Below are 23,272 nucleotides of genomic sequence, written 5' to 3' on the forward strand. Positions count from 1 at the left end.
TCAGCATCTCCAGCTACTGAAAAGCTCATTTGTCATCTCCTCCTCTCTTTTCCACTTTAAACATTACTCAGCTGTGGTTGCAAGCTACGGTTGATCCGTTTGCGTGGGGCAGGATGTTTTGGCTTGCTGTTGCTTTCTGCAATCCCCTGGGTGCTGTGGGCTCCGTGAGCTGTTCCTGGAGAGCAACCTGGTGGTGCCAGTGCCAGGATATTCCAAAGGGAAGCGCTGATGGGGGTGGAGGAGGGACAGACCTGAAGGGCAGAGTGTGGAGGGCCTCTCAGTGGAAATGTTTGCCTTAAGGCTTTTCTTTTGCTGTGAAGGTGGCGAATAAGATAGGAGGAGATAGAAAATCAGCTTCTGTGATTCAGACCCCTGGGTGAAGCATTAGTAATCTCCAAATGGTAGGGAATGCATTTTCCCACCCTAGTCCCAGGTCTGTGCCTGCATATATTGCATTTCCACACATGCTCTTTCGTAGATGGACAGGATATGTGTTCGCTTACATTAGAGAACTTAGCTTTAAACATCTGGGTTTTCTGGTTTATTGCTGCCTTTTTTATATCCTGGTGTTTTTTTTTCTTACCCCTGCAATGTTTGTTCATGCAAAATTCATATCTGGGAAGGGCATCTTAAATCCCTGCTTCTGAGTCAAAAAGGGAAAGTATGGAAGTGAAAAGAGAGATTGTATCATTTAAGAAATATGATTCATGAATTAATCCTCGTCTGCTACACCATCTGTGGCATGTGTTTCAATACAAAAATCCTGTTTTTATATCTCTTTAAAAAGCTTTCTTCTTGCTGGCTGCCCGAGTTTTCTGCAACACTAATGGGGAATTAGCTTCTTTCTGGGGAGAGACTGGTGGTTTTTAGTCACAGCCTGGGCAGGGGACCCCAACCTGTGTCCAAGCTGTGCGTCACTGGAGGGGACACAGGTTTTTGGGGTGACAGCTCTCTGTGTAATGCCATGAGTCTGACTTGACTGCAAAGCCTGTACACGACTGCTTTTTGCATTGGAAGTATAGCTGGGTCTTCCCACCGCCGTGGTGGGGATGGTGCAGGAGATGGGCAGGAGTTGCAGGCAGCTAACTAGATTGTTCTGCACAGGAGTGACAAATGAGTCATGGGTTCTAGAAGTGGACTGGCAGGGTATTTTGTACCTGGTGCTCTGGAACACAAGGGATCGAGGTAGTCCCCATCCTCTGTTTCTTAGTAATGATGCTGTAATCTCTCTGTAGATACAGAGAAAGGGTTGCCCATCATTGCCCCAAAGAGGAGCTGCTACACTTCGTGCCTTCATGAGAAATAAAGGGGCACTGGTGGGTTTTGGGGTGACTGGAAAAGAGTCTTCTTTTTTAATTTGATTCCTGGAATTGTTCTGCAGCCTTTTTACAGGGAACAGTATTCCTTTTATTCCTTAAGCTGCACACCTGGTTTGCTGCTGGAGTCACGCCTGAGGGGTGGGAGCCTTTTTTTCTCCTTTGCATCAGGGTCCATGAGCATTTCAGCATGTGTATCCCTCACTGGTCCCTTTCCTTGATCGGTCCCTTTCCTGGACCAGGGCATCATCTTGCTGCCAGGGGTTGCTCCATCAGTTTCTCCTCTGCTCCACCTGGGACACAGGTAAAAGCTGGAGTGCTCTTTCCCTTGTTCTGGAGGAGCATCCCAGGATGCTGGACATGGTGAATGCCTGTTACCCTTGCCACATCCCACGGTGGCCTCAGCCCATGACATGGCAATGTACCCACATGGCTGCAGCCTCTTCTCTGCTGGGGTCACTAATGTACTGTAAGTACAGCTCCGGTGAGCTCCCAGGCGCTGATAATGCTGATAGATGGAGGTTATCCCGGAACTCCGTACCAGTGGTGAAATATTGCAGGTTTATTGCCTTTCCATTCATTTTGGTTTCACGCCTTTCTGCCTTCCTGACTCATTGCTGCTCGGCCTCTGCTTGCAGTTTCTATTTGCTGTGGGAACACCCACTGGACAAGGCGGGAGCGTCGCAAGCACTGATGTGATGCTTGCAATAGCTTTTGGAGCTTTCCTGCTTTTTAATTGAGCAGCTAAAGGCGGGACGGGTGACAGAAAGGAAAACGTTAGTGATGCCTTTTGTCACAAGCATGAATAAAGTATTCAAATGAAGGAGCAGCAGCAGAAATGCCTCTTGGGTTGTGTGTGGCTGGCTGGTGTAGGAGTTAGGCTGAAATGGCCATCCCTATATTTAGCATAGGCTTTGTCCCTAAAGGCCTCCTCGCTGAAACTGGCTACCAAGACAGTATCAACAGTGGGAGATGCTCTGCCCCATACCCAGGGCTGAGCATATTTAGGCTCTTGCATGATCCCTAAGAAATGTTCTCCCTTTCCCCTCTATTACAAATCCCTTTCTGCCTGCTCATTTGGGAATGTGTAACTGCGCACAATTCCACAAGCACCAAGTACCCCAATGCTACCGTAAACAGGGAAATAATCTCAAGGGATGTTTAACCCAAAATGGAATTAGACTGAATTACAGACTTCTGCATGGAAAACGCTCGTGGAAATGCAAACCAGAACAGCACCCAGCTCTGTGTCCATCTCACACATGCACACACACCTTGTCTTTCACGGCTTTTGTTTAACTTGAGCTACTTGTGTGCCTTTACAATATTTTGCAGTTTTGCATATTCCTTAATTGCTTCAATCATTTTCTTTATCTGGGTTTCTAAGTTGGCTATTCTTTATCTGCTGCATGCTGTAGTCTGGGGTCTGTTCTGTGAACCTCCACCTCTGCTGGGTGTTTGCTGCTGCCTCCTGTGCCAGCTGCTGCACAATCCCATCACCACCATCTCCGTAAAAGGAGGGTTATGGACCTTGAGAAGGTCCTGTGCTTACACAGCCAGCAATAGCATCTTGCAAACATCTTTCAGACCCTACAGAAGTTCTGCTAGTAAAAGAAACGCAACAAAACCAAGCACTAAACCACAGAAATTTGACCACAAATGGGAAAAGAGAAGCAGTCCAAGCATTTTCATAAGCGTATTCCATTAGCCATGGGGTTTTACTTTTTATTTCAAGCTCTTATTAAAATTCAGCAGCTTTTATTTAAAGAAAAAAAGGGAAATGTTTATGCTCAGCATAGGCTCTTATTTCCATCACAGTGTGAGCCTGTGAACATGGGGTCCAGTGGATCTCCCCTGGTTTCTCTTCCCTCCTTCCAGTGTCCCCCCCATCAATGCGGGTCCCTGCCTGGGGCTGGGAGGGTGATGATGCTCAGTGGTAGAGCACACGTGACAGCAGCCAGTTTCTTGTGGGAAGCTAATGAAGAGATGAGAAGCATCGATTCCCCTCTATTTGTTAGGACCCTAGTGAAACAGCTGTTTGTTTCTCATAAACAATTATGCCAAGACGGAAATTGGCTTGTGTCTGTACGTACTTTTTGGATGGGGGAAATTAAGCAGTAATAGCTGGAAAAATAATATGGGCTATGAGATAATAGATGCCTAAGGGATAAAATTAAACAGTATTTTACAACGAAGGAAGAGGTTTTGGCAATAAATAGTTTGCGTTTGACTTCGTTTTGTTTGCCAGAGGACTGATGCTGTTTGGGAGAGGTTGTCCTGGGATGTGTTTTCCAAACAGACGTAGGAAAATAGTGAAGGTATTTTTATTGTTTTTGTTCCTTCCAAGAAGGATGGAGCCAAGGCCGGGGTGCAGCTCACACTTGTCTGCACCACCACTGTGTTGGCTATGATAGGGATATGGATACCAAGGCTTGCTTCGAGAAACGCTGCTAGTGCAGAAGGATGCTTAAAAGAAAACAGCAAGGTTCAACAAAGTGGACACAGGAGTTGTTTGAAATGCCATAGGGAGGCCTAAAAGCACAGGAAGGGGAAGTGGTGTGTCTGGCCCCATGACAGGGTCGAAACAGAGTTTATTCATAGAATCATAGAGTAGTTAGGGTTGGAAAGGACCTTAAGATCATCCAGTCCCAACCTCCCTGCCATGGACAGGGACACCTCACGCTAAACCATCTCACCCAAGGCCTCGTCCAACCTGGCCTTGAACACCGCCAGGGATGGAGCCTTCACAGCCTCCCTGGGCAACCCATTCCAGTGCCTCACCACCCTCACAGTAAGGAACTTCTTCCTTATATCCAATCTAAACTTCCCCTGTTTCAGTTTTAACCCATTAGCCCTTGTCCTATCACTACAGTCCATAATGAAGAGTCCCTCCCCAGCATCCCTGTAGGCCCTCTATTCAGGATGCATGTGTGCTGGTGTGGCGCTTGGCTGGCTTTGGGCTGCTGCAGAAGCCCCTTTCCAGTAATGCAACGACAACGGGATGTGGTTTGGCTCTGCCACCCCTGCACTACGTGCTTTTCCATACCTGCTCTGTGAGCACCTTGCTGAGGGGTAATGCTGTTTTCACTGTTTCAGGTGGCTGCTGCTGCCATCTCTTCCAACTTCTGCATAGGGGATGTGCAGAGTCAGGCCAGCCAAGTGCCTGGGCACCATTGCAGGCCGTATTTCCTTCCTCCTCACCTTGTGGGAAATAAAGCACCGGTCAGAGCTGTAAACCCTAATCTCATCCTCCTGAGGACAGATCCAGGTGCAGCAGGTCGAGATCTGAGGTCTTTGGCTCATGCTTATCCCTGCTCTCAGCTTTCAATCTCTCAAACCCTAGGGAAAGCCTCCCTGCCAGGTGGGAGAACTTCCTAGGTACATCCAGGGCTCATGGGAGAGTCCTGAGGTGCATAGTGCCTGCGGTCCCCATTAGCTGAAGTGGGACTTGGGATTGCTCAGCACCTCTGCAAATGAGGCCAAACTGTCTAGTGCATGGAAAATGAAATCATTAAGTCACTGTTGCATTAAGACTCTGTTTTTTATTCATGGAGTGTAATGTGATTCATTTGCCCTTTTGCTCTCATGTTGAGGAGGCAGTCATCTCGTATGCATCACTGGCTGCAGGGAGAGGGGTTTATTTATTTATTTCTGGGTTTGTGTGTGTTTATGAGAGAGGGAGCAGACATTTTCATCAAGTGCAGAGCAGCCACGGAGCTGGGATCCTCTGTTTTATCAGTGGTCTCTGCGGCCGCTGCCTGCTGTCACTCAGCTCAACTCATTTCTCCTTCTCTAAGATCCTTGCTCCTGCGCCAGCTTCCCTGTGCTGAGGCAGCACTGGAGCATTCCAGATGTGTTACAAGAGCCCCTGCACTCGCCCCGAGCCTGAGATGGAGACACGAGGGGCACACCAACCTCTGGAGTCAGAGCATCCTTTGGTGCCTCTGTGACACCGAGTCCCTGGCAGCCCTTTGCAGAGGGGTGGGTTAAGCTATTTATTACGTAACTATAGGTACCTTAGCACCCACAGCCACTTATGGACATGGTGTGGGATCTTGCTGCTATGTGGTAGAACACAGGATGGGACTTTATGAGCTGATAAAAAAGAGCTGATGAAGATAGTGGGTCCTTACTGCTATGGGTTGCTCTTTTCTGTTAACTGCAGCCCAGGGAGATCATCCCTCCCCGAAGTTAAAAGAAGAAACACACCAAGAGAGGGGAGAGTATAGAAATGAACAGAAAAAACACCATCTTATTAAATGTTAGCATGGGGAGCATTACCTAAGTCACTAATTCCAAAAGAATGGTAATGAGTCACTTTGAGTCACCGCTTGTTGTGGGACAGGATGGGAGCAGTTCAGCTCCGGGTGCTGGATCTCCACCTGCAAAACAAGAAGTAAGAAATTCCTTTTCAGCCCCGACAATCCGAGCCAGCCCTTTTCAAGCACAGAGCTCTGAACTCTGTCTTGCTGTCACATTGCAAGCGGTCATGACGCAGCACAGTGACCATCTCAGAGTCCTCAGGTGACCCTGGATTTCTAATGCTAGAGGGTCATAATAGGTGTAAAAATCAATAAGGCACAGTTTAGAAGCAGGAGGCAGCAGAAGAAGAGTTAATTCAATGTGGTTCTTTTTTTGCCTTGTCCTTTTATCCCCTTTTTTAACCCCTGTAGACCAAACCCATGCTAGGAAGAACCAGCTAACCAGAGCACAGCTTGGGAGTAGGAAACAAGGTCTGAGGTGCAGGCGAGGTAGATGGCTGTTCTGCAGGACACGGGATGGGCGCTTAATTTGGTGATTTTCCTACACTTTGTTGATGGGGATGTGTAAGAATGGGTCAGGTGTGGGTAAAGATAAGGAGAAAGGGTTTTCAGAAGAGCTTGGAGCCGGGAGCCATTTGGGAAGGGGAGCTTTTTTGCCTCCCAACGATTTGGGTAGACAAAAGAAGGGAGGCGATTTGGAGTGGGGAGGCAATAATGCAGACCTTCACCGCTCTTTGTTTTCAACCAAGAAATGCACAAATCGCTGCTGATATTGCCGAGTGGTTTCCTGCTGCTTTGTGGCTTGATGTGGAGCTGCAGCCGTTCCTAGCCTGGTTCCTGACTTTGCCGTGCCGTAGCACAGAAAAGAAAGCAGAGCAAATCCTTCCTGGCAGAGCCGTAATTGTTCCCTACGTGGTGCCTGCCGGGAGAACCGCGTCGCCAACACCTTCACCTTGCGTCGCGCTTTAGATCCTGGATGAGTTTTGAACAGATTAATGCCTTTTGGAGAGTTCTAGGAAGGTCAGAAACAGAAAAGAGGCTCTAATAGCAGTATAGCAACCAGCTGGTTGCATTGGGTTTCATTTTACTGCCATAGTAACACCATGAGCCACAGTGTTAATACCGTGCCCACTGAATGCCATTTCCTCCCCTTTTTTTTTGTCAAGACACAAGCCCATAAGAAGATATTTTCTTCCCAAAGAATTTCCATGAGGCAGTGATAGGCTTTTCGGAGGGGATGGTCCTCGTACCCAGAGATGTAAGGTGGGTAATTTACAAGGCAGTGTGCAAATGCCAAATTGTTAGGCAGAACTGCTGCTGATTTAGAAGGCAGCTAATGCTATAAATGTGCCAAGTGCCAGTAGAGTGTTTCTACAGATGGAATAACTGGAAATATTGGAGAGATTCCAAAGGTTTAATCAAATTCAACCAGGGTTGTTTTTTTTTTTCTTTTTCTTTTCCTTTTTTTTTTTTTTTTAACTGCAGAATTCTCTAAGGGATGTGAGTTGAAATAGTAGATTATTCCATTGCTTTTAGTACCATGGGGGAGATTTTTGTAGATGAACATAAAGCACATACTTTCAAGCAGACGTGTAAGTGGGTGTACAGATGAGAGCCAGAGCAGCAATGCTGGGAAGGCTGTGCTGGCTGAGTTTAGAGGGAACATCATCTTTAGATACCCTGGCAAGAGGGTTCTTGGAGGTGGACTGCTGGGTTTTCAGTCGTGCAGCACAAAGGGAGCAAGGGGAAGGGTTTGTGAACGTGGCAGCAGCAGTGGCACTGGTCCTGCACCGCTCTTCTGCTGGAGCCAGGCAGGTTTTGGTGGGATTCTGGTCATGAGCATCCTCTCTGTGGCTCACTGTGCAGCGCTGGGGCATGCATATGTTTCTGCACAGATGCACACCTTCCTCTAGTCTTGTTGACAGCCTTTCCAGGGCTTCTTAGTTAGCCAGACCATATGTGCTTGGGCATGGAGATAGTGTGATCTGGAAAGAGCATCGCATTATCCTTGGGCTGCAAACACCAGCAGGAGCAGTTCAGAGCAAATTTTGTCTGCAAGGAGATGCAGAGCTCTTGGGCTTGCATTGCAGGACATGCATAATGATCAAACACGATTTCTTTGCTCATTTGTCATAACCACAAAGCCGTTTGCCTTTGTTCTCTCCCCAAATCAGCTCTCCATGTCCATTCCTTAAATATTCACCCAAAGCATGGATGAAAGCCACCAGGGAGAGGAGACGTGGCGTGTCTCCAGGTAAACCTGGAGAAGTGATGTGGGACCTAGCTGGGGAAGGGGTTGGAAATTGTTCCATGGAGTTTCCCGTGCCATTGGTACAGATAATGAATAGCCTGTCCCCATTGCTGGCAGGATGTTGTATCGGGATGCCGTGGTAGGGCCATGAACCTCTGAAGGGTGTAGGCAGCAAGGAAGGATTGTACACAGCGATGCTGTGACAGGCGCTGAAGCTTTCATCTTGCTGGGGTATTTTTGTGTGGCATTTCTTCCATTTCTTTTGCAGATGGCTGGATTGGCTCCATTAATTGTCATTTATTCAGTTCTTGTATGGGAAGAAGAGTTCCCTGCTTTTCCTGGAGTGTTTCCTATTGATCCTCTCTGCTCTTTGCTGCTGTGGAGTCAGGGACCATCTCCCTCCCAGGCATTGCTGTACTCTCTGCCTACTTTCTCTGCAGACCCCCATGTCTCTGCAGCATTTCTCACTGAATAAATTGCTACAGCGCTATTAGCCTCAATGCCACAGTCTGCTGCTCCTGCCTTCCTGCACCCACCTCCATCCTGCAATTGATCCAGCCTGCTGTCTGCTTGCTGCAGTCCACGTTGCCTGCTGCTGCTGCACACAATGGCTTTCGAATGGAATTGTTTCAAAACGGGTTAGAAACATTCACTCCCTTCATGAGACTGTCCATTGTGTCAAGCAGAGCTCGGAGCTTTGACACGATTCTACTTTGCTGAAGGATACAGGAAGAGTCTTAAATTTTTGCGGATTTTTTTAATTAAAGTCAATGCGGAAATTAAAACCTCTGTGATGGTGGGAATCAGGTCCCTGAAGGTGCTGTTGTCTGTAGATCTGTGTCCTAGATTGTGCGTCCTGCTCAATCAGTGCCCTGGGGTGCCTCAGCTCCTGGCTGGCTCTCAGCATTGCAGGGATTGGGAATTGGAGATGCGAGCCTCCGGTGCCCGTGGTGCTGTGCTGTGCAGAGCTTGCTGGCAGCTCTGTCTCAGGAGGCATCGGGATGACTGTTGTTCTGTTGATGTGGTTGTGATCTAACTAGAGGAGTTTTGGAGGTGTAGCCCATTGCGGTCTTCTCTGGAGGTGTTTAACTGTTGTAATGTAATAGAACCATAGAATGGGTTGGGTTGAAAAGGACCTTAAGTTCATCCAGTTCCACCCCCCTGCCACAGGCAGGGACTCCTTCCACTGGAGCAGGTTGCTCCAAGCCCCATCCAGCCTGGCCTTGAACACTGCCAGGGATGGGGCAGCCACAGCTTCAACATAGAAACTCTCTTTGTATCATACGCATCTATAGCTGTTTTCTCTGCAGATGCAAAAAAGCTTTTGCAAATGCTACAGGAAGAAGGTTTGGAAATAGGGAATAATTTCGCAGGTAGTTGTAAGGATCACCCCGGGAAAGCTGTGTTTGTACAAAAGGTGGTACAGTGCTTCCAACAGCTGGTGATGTTCCTTTGTTTCTCATTCGTCATCCGTCCCTCCCAAACTCCTCTTCACTCCAAATACTCGCACAAGAGCCCTTCTGAAGCAACATTTATCTCAAGTGCTGCTATATCAGGATTCATCGATCTTGTCATAAGATCATCCACACCAAATTGCAGCTCTCAGGGTGGAAGAGTGACACATGCACTTGGTTTCCCTAGGCCTGTTCTTTGGCGTTGCCAAGAGACTGACTCTGGGGTAGGACTTGCTTGGATCTTACTTTGCAACATGACCCACCTCAGAATCTCATGGGGTAGCCCAGTTCAACATGATGATCTGGCTCCAGGAGGTGTCAAGGACCCACCTAAGCAATGAGAGTGGATTTGTCCTCAGTCCCCTGGCACCCTCTTAGCGAGTTTGCAAACCCTTGTGGAAATCTGCCTGAATTCAATCTTCTCCAAGCGTTCTTCCTTCCTGCCCTTGCCCAATAGGAGGTCTTGGTCTGGCAGTCACTGCCTCTACCACCTGTTGCACCTCCTGGGGAATACCCTGGCTTTCCAACAGTTGCAAGCCTATCCTTGCATTATGCTGAAAGTGGTGTGAACAGGCTCCTGAACAAATATCTTCTGTGCCTACAGATCCTCCTAAACTCACCTCTAGCATCTTGTCTTCAAGAAGTGATGGAATAAAACTACCAGCACAATAAAAGTCACCCTTGTAACCTTCCTGTCCACTCTGAGCTCCTCCCTGTCTGCTGATGGCAAATGCAGTGATACTGCATCAAACTGAATTTAGGACTCTGTCATAGAGTCAGCAAGGTTGGAAAAGACCTTTAAGATCATTAAGCCTAATTGTTACCCCAGCACTGCCAGGTCTACCACTAAACGTGTTTCTTCCTCAGGAATACCTTTGGGCATTTTACACTGTCCTGGGTTCAGCAGTAGCAGTCATTTTTCTCCTTCCTAGTAGCTGGTGCAGGGCTGTGTTTTTGACTTTCAGCCTGGGAACAGCACTGATAACACCGATGGTTTTAGTTGTTGCTCAGTAATGTTTACTCTGACCAAGAACTTTCTGAGTCTCATGCTCTGCCAGGGAGGAGGGGAAGCCAGGAGGAAGCAGAGACAGGACACCTGACCCACACTGGTATTCCATACCACAGCACGTCATGCCCAGTATATAAACTGGGGGCAGTTACCTGGAAGGGTGAGAGCACTGCTCGGTCGGGCTGGGTATTGGTTGGCAGGTGGTGAGCGGTTGTATTCTCTTCCCTTGTTATTTCCCTTATCATTATTATCATTGGTGGCAGCAGCAGTGATTTGTGTTATACCTTAGTTACTGGGCTGCTCTTATCTCAACCAGTGGGAGTTACATTCTTTAGATTCTCCTCCCCACCCCTCTGGGAGCTGTGGGGAGGAAGGGGGGGGGGGGGGGAGTGAGGGAACGGCTGCGTGGTTCTGAGTTACCGGGTGGGCTTAACCCACGACAGACATATAATAACGATATTACAAATTTAGTGTGGTTGATGAGATTTTTGCTCAGACAGGACCACCTATAATTGCAGACAGTGATCTCAGTGTTTGCATAGGTGTTGTCATTTCTGTTGAACTGTCAAGCAGGAGGTTATCGTGCTGTTGATGTCTATGGCAGGCTCAAAAAGAGGTTCAGTAATAAACCATCTATCAGGAAATTCATGGTTCACTACTGATCTAGGTCCAGATCTGAGCTAGAGGTGAGGTGCTTCTGTCATCATGTTGTGGTCCCTGTCCTACTTCTCATCCTCAAACTCTTTCTTTGCATCTGTTATTAAAAGCTATTACCCCAGGAGTTTTATTTCCTCTCTTCTCCAAAGAACAGAAGTAAATATGCACAGATAATATTGTGTATCTGTATTTTAAGTGCTGACTTTGTGTGCCACAGCTAGATATCATCCCAAATCTACTTAAGTTTACGTGGCTGTGTCATCCTCCCTTTGTTGGAGAGGACATAACAAGAAATAATACAAGGTACAAGCTGAACCCACCATCACCCAAAATAAGATTATAAACCAGAATCTCCTCTTTTGGGGGAAATGCCCCAAAGAACAAGGTTTTGAGGCTGTCCATCAAGTTTTTCTGTCTGAAGTTACTCTTTTTTTTTTTTTTTCTGAATTTTGAAATGATCTTGCTCCAGAGGGAAAAGACGAGGTTGCAGTCTGTGTTTGCTTTTGTCAAGTGTACATCTTCAGAACATCCTGTTCTTTGGGTCCTTTTGGCCCTCTTCTGGAGTGGAAGGGAAGTCTGGGTCCCTTGGTTCACATAAAGGAGTCCCTGGCCATCACTGTCACCTCTTACTCCCCCAAGAATGGCACTGCAGGTCTGATCCTTCACATGTCTGATGAGGGTCTGTCAATGATGTCTTTTCTTCAGATGGAACAGAACATTTCTTTCCAAGAAAATATAGACAATATGTAGGAAAATAACTGTCTCTTCCAGGCTGTACTGCTTTTCTTGGGCATTGGGATGCCCACCAGGGACCTGCTTCTGCTCTTCATTCCTCTCCATCCCCGCTGCACACCGTGTGGTCCTTGTCCTGCAGCTCTTAGCCAGGCAAAGGTCTGTATTCACTAAGTTTGCCTGTCCTTGGTCTAATTAGTTCATTAAGCAGAAGGGAGCTCAGATCGCAGTTCAAATGGCTGTAATTTGAGTGAACTTGAGACAATGTGAGAGGATTAAATAGTAAGATCAGGTTTCTTTGTCCAAAAAATAGCTATTCAATTTGAGTTGAATATTTAATTTTCAGAACATGAGGGTTAGATATTGATACGGTTTGGCAGAGAGTTCCTCACTTGTAAGACTGCACTGAGAGTTCCTCACATGCTGAGACCAGTGCTTGAAATCAAGCACATCTTCCTGGACATACACTCTGAACAAATAATTGGCTCCAACAAAGAGGTGACTGGGTAAGATTTAATTGCTTGTTATTGTAGGAGGTCCTCTGAAATGGTCTTCTGGTCTTAAATCCTGTGGATATCCATAAGATTTTGGAGGTGGCTTTTCTCAGAGAGGGGAACTGCGAATGTCTGTTCATTACCCAGACTAATCATAGAATCATAGAATAGTTTGGGTTGGAAAGGACCTTAAGATCATCCAGTTCCGACCCCCCTGCCATGGGCGGGGACACCTCACACTAAACCATGTCACCCAAGGCTCTGTCCAGCCTGGCCTTGAACACTGCCAGGGATGGAGCATTCACAACCTCCCTGGGCAACCCATTCCAGTGCCTCACCACCCTCACAGTAACGAATTTCTTCCATATATCCAATCTAAACTTCCCCTGTTTCAGTTTGAACCCGTTACCCCTTGTCCTATCACTACAGTCCCTAATGAAGAGTCCTTCCCCAGCATCCCTATAGGCCCCCTTCAGATACTGGAAGGCTGCTCTGAGGTCTCCACGCAGCCTTCTCTTCTCCAGGCTGAACAGCCCCAACTTCCTCAGCCTGTCTTCATACAGGAGGTGCTCCAGCCCCTGATCATCCTGGTGGCCTCCTCTGGACTTGTTCCAACAGTTCCATGTCCTTTTTATGTTGAGGACACCAGAACTGCACACAATGCTCCAGGTGAGGTCTCACGAGAGCAGAGCAGAGTAGAGGGGCAGGATCACCTCCTTTGACCTGCTGGTCACGCTCCTTTTGATGCAGCCCAGGATACGGTTGCTTTCTGGGCTGCGAGCGCACACTGAAGCCGGCTCATGTTCATTTTCTCATCGACCAACACCCCCGAGTCCTTCTCCGCAGGGCTGCTCTGAATCTCTTCTCTGCCCAATCTGTAGCTGTGCCTGCATGGGCTGAAGGAGAACCATCTTCATGGGTGGCTTCTGCTGGGGAGGCAGCCATGGGAAGCCCTCCCATAATGAACATGGTAGAAATACAAAGACCCGAGTAGCCAGGAGATTCAAAATGCTGCCTGGAATACAGCATGGAGCGGGATGAAATGGCTGCAGCCCCGGTGCATGTGCTGTGCCTCTGCCAGCCCTAAGTGATGTTTCCATGCTTTTAGTGGTATTGTGCAAGGCATGGCTGAGGGAAAAAGAACTCTTTGCATGCCCAAGATGCGTTAATGGAGTATTTTATCTTCTTTTATGTTTTCCTTTTTTAATACTGTGTGCCTGCATCTATTCCAGTAGGGAAAAACAATGCTAATTGAAACCTTTTAAGGGGTTTGTAGTAAATGAGAACAAACATTAGCAGGCTGAGGAATTTAAAGGGAATATGGTCAAAATAATAGTGACAGTTTTAGTCAAAATATCTGAGTTTAGGGACTTGCAGGAGTGGTTTTAGTTAGCTTAAACTTGTTGAGCATAGCGAGGATAAAAGGCGGTTGGTGGCTGATTTCTGCATCAGCAGCACGAGGGCTGTCCTAGTGCCTTTTATTTTTCCTGTGAAAGAAGTCAAGCTTGAGCATTGCATGGTAATGGGTCAAAAATACATTGTTTTGACCTTTCCCACTCACTGATGCATCAGTGTCTTCAACCTGCATGGGTGTGATGAGGTGTTCTATTAGCAGATCCTCATTGGAACCAGCTCCATCCCATGCAAACCAGTTGGAGGCTTTCAGGGAACACCAGATTGAGCCCTTTCTGCTGCAAATAGTCATGTTGCACTGGGTGATGTGCTGAGGTGGCAGCATTTTCTGCATGGATAAAGTGGTTCCTGTACAGGCATATTTATGGCTTATAAAGCTTTTGGCTGAGAACATGCTGTATAGAGCAAAGGGACACAGAAGCATCATAATGCTGAATCCAAACTCCTTTGAAGTCTGGGTCACTTTACTGGTGGGCTTTTTCATTCTGGCCTGTTTTGTTAAGTGTGCCCTTCCTCTTTAGCCTGAAGGCTTGTGCTTGCTTGGTTCCTGTACTGGACACCTTTAAGTCAACCAGAGGATGATGGCATTGGCTTCACTGACATTTCATTTACTCTTTCTGTGCTAGCTTCTTTGCCTGAAGACTCTCAGTAGGTGAGGGGTTAACAGCATGCTCGTGCTTCTTCCAGTTACCCCATCAGGACTGTTGAAAAATTAGCTTCTCCCCACTTACAGCACTATAATTAGGATACAGGAGTTGTGGGGAATGATTTCACAAAGTGACTTGGTGTACTCGCCCATGCACCCCAGGGAGCCAGGCAGTTATGCATACATAATTCTACTCTTTGAATATTTTCTCTTTCTCTGCATAATTTCTCTCTATTCATCTTTCCAGTGTCCTTCTGAGATAAACTTAGAAGTCTCAGCTTTCAGCATTTAAAAAAAGATCCTGTGCCTGCATGTGCACTACTTGCATTTAAACCAGCAGCCGTTCTCCGGGATGGAGCGGAGGGGTGAGGCCAGGGAAGAGGGTGAAGGAGCCTACAGAAGGAAGCAGGAGAAGCCCTTTAGTACATCACAACCCTCCTGGCTGGGGGATGATCAGAAGGAGGTGGTGAGGAGTGTTCCATTCCTGAGCTCCAAACTCATTCATCATTTAGGCTTTGATAGGGCAAAGCTGCTGTTTAGCTGGGGCAGGTGCTTTGTGAAGGTTGCTCTGGTCCCCACAGGCACAGTCTGATACCCTGTGCTTTCAGTTCCCACACAGGGCAGTGAAAGATCCCTTTGGCTGTCAGCAGGTCTTGGTTTCCTGCCACCATCCTTGAGCCAAAACCTGCGACACAGCACTCAGTCACCCATGCACAGTCAATATTTTAGCCGCAAGCTAATGGTGTTATTGCACTTTGCATTGGGAGTCTTCAGTCTTTGCTGCAAAGAGCGATGTCTTCGTGTCTTGTAATAGCTGGTGTAAGGAGCTGCTCTGGTTTAATTAATCAAGAGCCTGAATTTGAGTTCCCTCAGCTTTGCTCATCAGGAATTGGAGTCTGGGAGCTGGGATCTGGAGTGACTGGAGTCACACACATGGATGCTTAGCAGCAGGGGCTGGTTTGGACTTTTTTACCTAGGGGTCATTGATGCACCCAGGGGTGCACCCCAGTGTTACAGAGCTGACCCATTGAGCTGCAGGTGGGGTTTTGTTTCTCATACCCTGCTGATGCTGTTCTCAGTGAATTTATTGCAGTGTGATAAGCAAAACACAAAGTAACTGCCAGCATATTTCCACTGTCTTCAGAGTCAGTTTATCTTTATAAACTTGCTGTTGACGTGATGCAATTTCTCCCTGTTGCAGTGTAGCTGTAGAGCAGCAAAGTTGTGATAAAAGACAACTTGTTGAAGGGATTCTTTGTCATACTCCTGAATCATCTACCATTCCTTTTTTTCTCCCTGGTGCAAGAAGTGTGCTGGTGCTTTGCAATTATACCTGCACTCAATGCCTTTTTCTTCCTTTCTCCCCCCCACCTCCTTCCTCTCAGTGATTCAAGTTCCCTACTGTACCCTTATTCATTCTCTCTCTTTTGGTTCCTTCTTCTCCTTCCTTTTTGTATTTTATCCACCACCTTCTCAAGGCACTGAAGCTGTAGCTGCCTTACTGTGGGCTAAGGAAAAGCCTCTGTTGTACTTCCCGAAGAAAGCTCATTGTGTGGTGCCATGAAAAAAGGTTTAAACAGCACAAGGGAATAAAGGCACCACATTCTCTGAAAGTTTTTCTTTTCTTTTTTTTTTATTTTTTTATTTTTTTAAGGAATAATATAGAAGCTGCTAGGAAAGGGCAGAAATGTCTCCTGCTTCTCTCTAGTCATGCCTGTCAGGCTGTGAAATTCTAAGGAAACCTGTTTTTTACATGGGAGCTTGAAAGCTAGACTACCCCACCTCCAAAGCTTTGCTGTTCTCTGCATTACCCTCATAAGCCTAACAAAAAAATCCTAAGATTGTTCCCAAACAGCACAGAATCAAAGCTTACAAGGCAGTAGTGTAATTACTTGCTTTCTTTTTTGGTATTGGTTTATAGCAATCTTATGTAAGATGCTCAAATACTTTCAAAGAGGCCTTTTGAGCAGCAAGAGCTCTGTTATTCTGCTATCAGCAGAGTTGCTGGAGGCTGGCATCAGTAGAAATGAGTGATGGGTTTGGATCCTGGCTGCAGTTCTATGGTGGGGACAGGCCCTGGATGTGCTGGATCCATCACTGCTGGACCCATCACTGCTGGACTGCTGCAGCTGCCAAGCTCTGGTACATGCTGCAGCCATCCGCATCACATCCTTCCTGTGTATGTCCATCCCTTCCTGGTCAAAAAGGCTTTGAGATTTTCGTTGATTTATATTCAATAATGATGATTATTCATATTCTTCTCCTTGTTGGCAGAATCTCACCCAGCTGCATTGGTGCTACCTGGGGTGATAAGCAGCCATCCACAGGGTCAGTGAGTGAAGGGCAGCGCTGCCACCTGGTTTGAGAAGTGACAGTTGTTTGGCACCTGCATCAGGCATCTTGATCCATGGCAATTCCCTCCGGTGGGACTGTGTGGAAGAGCAAGCCTTGTCCTCTGCTGAACACCCGGTGCTGGGAGGGAGAAAAAGGGAAAGAGGGAATTTTGTCAGCTTCTCCCATCAGTGCTCAGCATAGCCGTAATGGCATCACGCTGTTTAAGTAAAAGGAACGTTAAAATGCAATTCTCTTTTTTCACTGCTGATGAGGGCTGATTACTGCTGGTACTTGGCTGGATGTGGACAATGAATATCCACCACTTCTGAATTTTGTTACTTTTCCAGTTATGTCTTTCCCGCTCCTACAACTTCATACAATGCTGTGGATTTGGTGCAACTTAAATGCAGGGGAGGGAGGTTTTCATAGGATCATAGAATAGCTTAGGTTGGAAGAGACCTTAAAGCTCACCCAGTTCCACCCCTCTGCCACGGGCCTTCCACTAGACCCGGTTGCTCCAAGTCCTTGTGTCTAACCTGGCCTTGAGCACTGCCAGGGATGGGGCAGCCACAGCTTCTCTGGGCACCCTGTGCCAGCGCCTCAGCACCCTCACAGGGAAGAGCTTCTGCCTAAGAGCTCATCTCAGTCTCCCCTCTGCCAGGTTAAAGCCATTCCCCTTGGCTTGTCCCTACAGGCCCTTGTAAAATGTTCCTCTCCAGATTTCTTATAGGCCCCCTTTAGTTATTGGAAGATTGTTATAAGGCTTTCCCTAAAGGAGCCTTCTCTTCTCCAGGCTGACCCAGCCCAGCTCTCTCAGCCTGGCTCCAGAGCAGAGCTGCTCCAGCCCTCACTACATCTCCATGGCCTCCTCTGGACTTGCTCCAGCAGCTCCATGTCCCTCTTGTGCTGGTGGCCCCAGAGCTGGACACAGCCCTATGATCATAGCTATGTAAAATAACACTTTTCTTAAGGCTGAAGTTGCACCTAAACCTACTTGTGTTTCCCTGTGAGCATTTATTATTTCTATTTGTGCTTTGCTTCCCCAATAAATAGGCACAGTGCAAGGGTAAGAATGTTTCTGTCTAGCAAAGTGAAATGAAAATGTTATTGCTTTGTTTCCAGTAGTACTGCAGCCAGCACTGTTTAGTTGTTCTGGTAATAACACAGAAGGAAAGTCACCTTGTATATTGGCATCCTTGGTAAAGAGAGTGAAATAAGTGTCAGCTTTAAAGACAGTAATAGTCCGGTTTGCAAATTAGGAAATGATGGAGAGTCTGTGGCTCGATGGTGTTAGGGAGGAAAGCTAAAGCGGATTTACAGATGGAACTGCAATCTCAGCCATCTCTGTTAGCTGCCCGTGAAATCCCTCCCTTCCTCTCTCTGCGCGGGAGCTACAGGACTGTTGTCATGATCTAAACCACAGTAATTAATCTGTGCTTAGAGATACCATGAAGTGAGCTGAATTTCTGTAATTCATCCTGCTTTTCATAGCAGATTCTCCAGGGGGTCACCAGAAATGCCCTCACGGAGCTGAAACACCTTCATACACTATGTGGTGGCTCTTCCCAGTGGAAAATTATTGTGTGAAAACAGTCGGGATGTGCAATGCTAGCAAGCAGAATGCATCCTTCCACCCATGGCATCCAGCAGACTTGTCACCCTCTGTCCTTCCAGGGGTTGGAGACCCTGCCCCTGCCACCCCAAGGAGAACTGGTGGGATTCCTGTTAGAGGAGGTGCTTGTGTTGGGACACAGGCACAGTGTCCACACCAGTGACACGTGTGTGCATCACTTACCCTGGCCAGGCTTGCCTGGAATTGCCAATCTGGACTCTACGAAGTACTTTGGATGCTGCATCTTGGCAAGTGAGGGCTGGTGGCAGATGCTAACTCTTTGTTTTTTCCCTGGTATAAATACGTTCAGGCTTTTAGAGGTGGTTATTATTAGCATCATCATCCACATCTTTCAGGATAAAGTGCCCTTGGCCCAGCAGGGAGTGTGGGCTGCAGCTGGTGACTGGTCACTAGTGGTGTCCCCCAGGGCTCGATACTGGGGCCAGTGTTGGTCAATATCTACTGATGATCTGGATGAGGGGATCGTGGGCACCCTCAGTAAGTTTGCAGGTGACACCAAGCTGGGTGGGAGTGTTGATCTGCTAGAGGGTAGGAAGCTCTGCAGAGGGATCTGGGCAGGCTGGAGCCACAAGTGTGATGAGGAATGACTGAGGGAATTGGGGGGGTTTAGTCTGGAGAAGAGAAGACTCAGGGGGGACCTTATCGCTCTCTATACCTACCTGAATGGAGGATGCAGCCAGGAGGTCTCTTCTTTCTGGTAACAAAGAGCTCAGGTCTGGTCTCTTCTTTCAAGTAACAAGCGATAGGACAAGAGGAACAGGCTGCCCAGGCCAGTGGTGGAATCACTGTGTAGATGAGGCCCCAGTGAAATGGTTTAGTAGTGGCCTTGGCAGTGCTGGGGGAACAGTTGGACTTGATGATCTTAAAGATCTTCCCAACCGAGTTGATTCTGCGATCTCTCTCTGGCTTCCCACATGGCTCAACCCGGGTGTGCCTCCTTCAGAACTGTTCTGCTTTTACTGGGCAGTGTGGATCCCAGGAGCTCAGAAGGTCTGACACGGGCAGATGTGTCCCGAGCACACAATACTTTTTAAGTGCTCCGTGTTGCAGCACTGACATATGCAGACCTACATGAGACATGATGTCCTGGTTGCAGACAGACCTCTTCCTCTGCAGCCTGCCCTGCTCAGTGCGGTCCCTAACCCAGCCTGCCTGTATCTACCAGGTACACAGCCACGTGGGGCTCTGTGTAGTATTTCATGACGTGCTTTCATTATCTGAACTTACATGACCTATTTCTGCCGTGGTATCTCTCGGTTGGTGGGAGGTAGGAGCACGTTATTTGTTTCACCGACTTGTTTGCTTAACTTTTAACTGGCAGAGTATTTAAATAGAGCATCTCCCTCTGCATGTCTTGTCTATCTAGGCATTTGTTCCCGTTGGTGTTACTCTCCTCCTCCTCACATTCCCCCGCCTGTGTTGTAGCACCTGTTGTGTTTTGCCACAAATTAGACTCTATCATTTTCTCAGTGGGGATCATTTCTGCCTATGCTGCTCTGAGTGTTGCAGGGCTGGATACCACCGGGGTCTGTGGGTACTACAGGCAGCAGTGGGGAGGGCAATGGCAGAGCTCCAGCAAGGGGAGATGGTCACAGCTCTTTTAAGCCCAGACATCATTGTGAAATACCATCAGCAGTTTCAGAAAGGTGTTGCTTTGGTTCCTCACATACCTTTTGCTTGGGTTTCCTGGCCTTCACACCAGCTTTTTGCTTGGGTGCTCTTGCAGTGGTGGTGGAACACACTCAGCTGCGTGTGTGTGTCTGCTCCAAACACACGCTTAGGTTCGGTAGAGCGCAGTGTGGACTCCAGCACAAGAGGGACGTGGAGCTGCTGGAGCAAGTCCAGAGGAGACCACAGAGATGCTGCAAGGGCAGAAGCAGCTCTGCTCTGGAGCCAGGCTGAGAGAGCTGGGCTGGGTCAGCCTGGAGAAGAGAAGGCTCCTTAAGGGGAGACCTTAGAGCAGCTCCAGTGCCTAAAGGGGCTGCAGGAAACCTGGAGAGGGGCTTGGGACAAGGGCCTGTAGGGACAGGCCAAGGGGAATGGCTTTAACCTGGCAGAGGGGAGACTGAGATGAGCTCTTAGGCAGAAGTTCTGCCCTGTGAGGGTGCTGAGGTGCTGGCACAGGGTGCCCAGAGAAGCTGTGGCTGCCCCATCCCTGGCAGTGTTCAAGGCCAGGTTGGACACAGGGGCTTGGAGCAAGCAGCTCTAGTGGAAGGTGTCCCTGCCCATGGCAGGGGGTTGGAACTGGATGAGCTTTAAGATCCCTTCCAGCCCAAACCGCTCTGTGGTTCCATGAATCCCACTCTGTCACCCAGCAGCAGCACTGTAGTTTTGACAAACACGAGGTCAGTGTGTGTTAACAGTCATTTAACATCTTGTTTCACCCGGTGCTGTGTCTCCTCTTAACAGCAGGCAGTGGTTCTACGGCAGGGATGGCAAGAGGGGAAGGAGCAAGAGGCAATGTTTCTCCCTTTGGCTTCCACTGGCTTTGGGGTGTAGAGGGATAACCTGGAGTGCAGGGAATATTGAGACTGCCACACATGCACCCTTTCAGTAGAGAATGGATTAGGGAGCAATTCCCCATAGAGTATTCACTTCTCCAACAGCATCATGTGAAATCTGGACACTGATATCTAGGATATGCCAAAGGCTGTCAAACCAGAGTCCTTTTTTTATCACAATACTCTTTGATTAAGATCATTATAGCAACTGGTAGCGGCAGTGCTGTTAAGATTGAGTTGGTATTTCTGTCTCAGGGGCTGTAACTCAGCGTTCAAGCTGTCAGCCCAGATGCAATTTCAAAAAAAATAAAAAATGAAAAATGAAATTTGAGCCCCAAAATGGTTTCATCCATTGAGCCGTTTCAGAGCTGGGCTTTAAAAGAGAGGTTTTAGCTTGCTGAGGAGTATTTTTATGGGCGATACATGTCTGCACGTTAGAAGGTGTTCAAGAATATGTGACTTCCAAAAAATCTCTTGTATTTATTTAGTTTTTCCTTAGCTTATAGTGTGAGAAAATGGTGCTGTGTGTAAAAGGGACCTTTGCATAGTGACTTGGGTCTAAACACAACTATTATTTACTAGTTTAAGTCCAATTTCATTTGCTGTCCAAAGCCGTTTCTGTATTTAGTTTGAAGCTCTTTAAAAAGGGGGAAATAATACAATGTAGTGATAGGACAAGGGGGAATGGGTTCAAACTTAAACAGGGGAAGTTTAGATTGGCTATAAGGAGGAAGTTCTTTACTGTAAGCGTGGTGAAGCACTGGAATGGGTTGCTCAGGGAAGATGTGAATGCTCCATCCCTGGCAGCTTTCAAGGCCAGGCTGGACAGAGCCTTGGGTGCCCTGGTTTATTGTGAGGTGTCCCTGCCCATGGCGGGGGGTTGGAACTGGATGATCTTAAGGTCCTTTCCAACCCCAACTATTCTATGATTCTATAATGTCCTGCAGCTTTGCATTTCCAAGCACATCAACATCATTTAATGCACAGTGACATCACGTAGGAAAACCAGAACAGGAGCTGTACAAGCTGTGAATGCCAGGGTAGAATATGAACAGGCTGGATAAATGGTGAAAGATAAGGAACATGGTTAATCCTTATGTGCTCAGAAACTGTAAGAGTGGCTTAAATCACACGATTTTCGGAAATATATCTTTATTTCTTCTTTGTGTGTGTTGTTTTTTGAGCCTCTGGGTTGCACTTGGTTCCTATTTTCAAGTATTTCTTCGCAGTCTGGTGGGCTAGACACATACTTTTGTTTTAGGTGAGGCTGTCATGTCAGCGCTCGACTCCAGGAGCTCAGGCATTCAGAAAAGACACCAAACAGAGCTGATCACATTGGGTGAGCTGGAAGCACTAAATTTAGATCATTTAAAATCCCTCACTTTTGCAGCGCTGCTAGATTGTTAACTGAGGTGAAAAAAAAGGATTAAAGTACTTTGTGAGTTTCAAATTGATAGCATCCTTTTAAATCTTAGCATAAATTCAGTGGTGCTTCACCTCCCTCCCACAATCGGATCTAAAGAGTGAGGGGAACGGTGTCATTTTTTTTTCCCCCCAAGCTATACAAAGAACACATTTCAGGGATGTATTAATGAAATATTAGCAAATCAATGCCAGGAAAAGCAACAGTATAAGCTCTAAGAGAAATCTCTGCTGGTAGGCAGGGGAGTTACAGCAGTGACCTGACACAACTGAGCCAATTCAACCCAGAGATCTGGTTGCTATTGAGAGAAAAATATGACTCGCTCAAAGAAAGGAGGACGAAAGCCCTTTAGCACGATGGAGTTGCACTGTGCGTGACACCTGCATTCAGTAATGGGCACGGTGCATAATAGGCAAAGAGATTGTGCAGCAAAACATGCGTCATTTACCTTGGAATAAAGAGGTTTAATTTCTGAAAGGCTCTCAGCACATCTTGAAGTAAATGGGAACCGAGGGCATTTGTCACCTGGCAGACTGAGACACGGAACTGGGCTACTCACCCCGTGTAAATAAACGTTATGGGGGCTCAGCTTTGTGTATGGCAATTTCCCACTTGTCCGTGAGCTAACAGAGCACGGCGGATTCCTGCGGGAAATTGGCTGGACCTGGAGCATCAGCGCAGGGGTGAAGGGTGGATGGGTCACCAGAATCACAATTGGGAGCCTGTTTCGCCCAAGGAGATGCTGAAAAGTCTGGGTTCCTCCCAGCCCCACTTTGCACCCCCGTTGTCCATGCGGTTGAGTGACAGCACGTTGTCATTCCCTAGGTCTGAGCCATGGGGCTCATGAGCATCCTCTGCACCACAACCCATACCCTAGTAGTTATGGCACGTAGCTGTAGGGGTTTCTTCATGTAGGAGAACAAACCTGTTGTCGTAGGTTATTTCCTTGATGGAAACCTCTCTGTTAAAAGACCATGAAATGTTTAATATTCTCAGACTTTAAAGATGTCTTCAGTCAACGTGAACCTTGGAGATCTTCGCCCTGAGCTGTGATTTCCAGTTACTTCCTTGCTTCTTTGGGTTTGGCTTTTTTTGCTGCAGTACTTGGCAGAAACCCCAGTACCTACGTGCACGGTGAGCTGAGCCC

The 23,272-nt window shown here is 47.4% G+C and overlaps 1 protein-coding gene across 3 annotated transcripts in view; it reads left to right on the plus strand.

The window, feature by feature from the left end:
• NEXMIF (neurite extension and migration factor) overlaps positions 1 to 23,272 on the plus strand; it is a 165,021-nt gene that overhangs the window by 109,088 nt on the left and 32,661 nt on the right. The gene's annotated exons all lie outside the window — the stretch shown is intronic.

This window comes from Pezoporus occidentalis, unplaced genomic scaffold (genome assembly GCF_034315485.1).
Source record: "Pezoporus occidentalis ecotype Australia unplaced genomic scaffold, CSIRO_AGI_Poc_V1 ctg63, whole genome shotgun sequence".
Taxonomy (NCBI): Eukaryota; Metazoa; Chordata; class Aves; order Psittaciformes; family Psittacidae; genus Pezoporus; species Pezoporus occidentalis.